Raw genomic sequence first — 3307 nt, 5'->3', positions numbered from 1 at the left:
CGGCCACAGGGCATAAAATACCGCTGGTGCACTTCACTGATAAGTAACAGCCAAATTAATAATTAATCTCAACATAGGGAGACGTCTACAACATTTCGCCGACTCCAACACATCATACAATACTGCTATCCCGATCGGCCAAGGGGGCAACAAACCGCAAATGAACGAAGAGATGTCACAATAGTTGAGGTTTCATAACAGATTAACTGATCACTAAACTTCAGCGTCCAAGTTCGGTGGGCAACGAACTAGTCCCTCTCGCAGCTAGCGCCTCACGATCCGACAGCCAGCCGCCCCGGCCTCACTTTGCGCCACGGAGACTTGCTTGCTGCTCCGTCCCAACCGACTCATTAGCACACACACCACCACCCGAAAATACTATCGGTCACACCAAAGATAGTACGACAGTACTAGTATCGATAAGCGCTGCTGCTGCCACTCAAGGAGGTCAGCCAGCAACTTGGTTACGTCTGTAAGTAAGGAAGAAACAAGACGCCATTCGATGTAAAAATGCCAAAGAACCAACGGCATGAATGCGAGCCGTACATGGCACAATATATTAACTGGGTTCTTTATTTATAAGAATAGAAAATTACTTAACTCGAGATGGTCGTTGTAGTACAGGCTCTCTGTAATAGTCCACGTCAGCCTCACTGCTGTTGAAGTACAAAGTCCGCTATGTACACTATTCTGTTCGCTATTTGTTGCCTGATTCTGAGCTAGAGGCTATGACTGCGACTCTGACTCGGTGACTCGCTCGATGACAAACTGGAACTCACTCGGTGCGACAGACTGCGACAGACTGCGACAGACTGGCCCTGTGGTCCACGGCGGCGATCTAAATACTGGTGACCGAGAGGGCATCGGCGGTACGTTGCCTGCGAGTCTGTTTTTTGCCTCTGTCGATCTTCTCTCAACCTCTTTGCTGCATGGTGTGCTGGCGCCAGCTTTCGATAGCCCACTAATACCTTTATGATGGCTGCATTGAAGATGAGAGCGCCACTCCTGCCATGCATTTCAGCAATGTTACTCTTTGACAGTTATCACACAACAGGAAAAACAATTTTTTCAATCTGTGTTAATAGGCATCATTCATTGCAGTGTATGCAGATTTAAAACTGAAAAAGCGTGTAGTTCAATCACATATAACAGAAAAAATACGCTAGGCTCTACAGTCAGTTCACTGCTACTGTATCTGCCTCCATAGTCGAGGTCGCTAACGCACGCCTTTGCGGTGGCGCTCGACCCAGGGGAAAGCTAGTTCTCTTCCTGGTGGGGAAGAAATTTTCGCTGCCTCACTACCAGTATTTAGCTGCCAGGGGGAGGAGAGGTGGTATACAAAGTTTCTGATAACCAGACGTTGGGCCAATGTCCTGGTTTAAATACCAAACCCCACTGCAGTGTCTCATGGAGTGAGGTCGTCTGACACTGTTGATGGTGATTTGTCTGTCGGATTCGGATGTTAAGATTGGTGAGTCTCTTGCTGCTATTAGACTGGAGCAGGCTCTGTGTCAGCACCGGGTTTCAGTCTCTGCCTTCTCTCATCATCTCCAGCACGAACAAGGGACTACTCGGACTACTCTGTGCACACACCCCTTCCAGTCACCTACGCTTAACAGATATACATACGCACGCAGTTCTCATGCTTCACGAAGGAAAGGTGCTTACAGGCGCGCATGAATTAGGCGGCTGAACCTGCCCTTTGGGATCTCCCAGCCATTCATGACTTTACCTTGCTTTTACTGCTATTGCTCCCTCCGTCACATATACTGTTGACAATGAATAAGGTTACAAGATTTGACATGAAACCTAAAATGCAAAGCAATAGCAATAGTGGTTAATTTAAGGGATGGCAATGGAAGTATACTGCAAGTTCTGAACACTGAAGCATCTTTCGTAGTTTGAAACCGTCCATTATATCTCTGCTAAAGCAGAATGGCCATTGCACGACATTGGTGTTTTCAAGCCATTTACTAAGCCCACCAAATTCTGGAGCTAATTATCCCTGAATATGTCAGAATGCTGCAGCTGGAGGACTACCTATCTGATGTGAAGTAAGAGGAGAACGTTAATGCCTGTTACTTGTTCGAGTGGCTTAAATGTAAGAATGTGTGAGCTGATTTTTGAAATTTTTTGAGAAACTTACCAAAAGATGTCGAAGTTCGAATTGAATTTTCTAAGCAATTGGTAACATTGTTATGTGATATTTCACCCAGCTTTCCTTGCTATTTCCAGTGTTTCAAAGTTATATGCTTTTCCTATATATGAACCTCATTATAAAGATTATGATTTGAGTGCATGACAACAAACTGATTAACCTACATTATGAGGGCTGTAAAAAGGAACAAATAAAATATTTTTTATATAAGTGTATCTAAATGTTTTTCGTAACAATATCCCTACCAAACAAATGTGCAGTCACTATAGCCTAGCCAGTTTTAGGGAGATAGTAATGATTTCTTCTTAAGCTACCTTACTTGCTGAGCTTTACTGACCATACGTGTTTAAACTCTTAAACGACATATAAATGATACAATAGGATGGGACAAAATAAAAAAATGTATGTAAGGAAATGCGATTATTTACTGTCTATTTTGAAACAGTGGATGCAATAACTTCAATGATTCTTTGCCTCCAGCAACAGTTATACATTGGGTACAAAAAATCATGATATTTATAAAAACCATTGATTCTTTTTTTACTACAACAACAGCTGTACAGTAGTTTCCAAATAAGTGTTTCTTATACGCCTTAAACTCGGCCTGTATATCATTAAGACAGATGGGGACATAATATTCTTAGACATCGTGTCAGCAAATTCCACCTGCATGGTTTTAATACTTATGTGGTGAACAGCTGACTTAGGTACTGTATGAATACATGAATTTGTACACTGTTTTTAATCATTCACATGTCCACTGAGCTCACATAGATAATGAACAAAGTCATTGAATACAGCTTCAACATATGGCTGTTAGCGACTCAGTCTGTCTGACACAAAACATACGGCACTACCTAGCTAATGTCAGATCGTAACACCTGAATGATGAAAATAAATGGAAGAGTGTTACACTCCCTTACATCCCCACGATGGTCAGCGTCAAACCAAATGAGCAGACATCTGTAGGAAAATGATTCGGTAATACTCTGTCATCTGAGCATCAGTGCACAGCATTGCACCACACAACTCGTCCCAAGCAGCCCCCATAAACTATACTTCAATATCACATTTCACATACCTGATTTCCACAATATTAGGTGTCAGTCACGTTGCTATATGTCCGTCACTGTTTGCTTCCATACCTAT

Source organism: Schistocerca piceifrons, chromosome 3 (assembly GCF_021461385.2).
Source record: "Schistocerca piceifrons isolate TAMUIC-IGC-003096 chromosome 3, iqSchPice1.1, whole genome shotgun sequence".
NCBI lineage: Eukaryota > Metazoa > Arthropoda > Insecta > Orthoptera > Acrididae > Schistocerca > Schistocerca piceifrons.
This window is presented reverse-complemented; position numbering follows the sequence as displayed.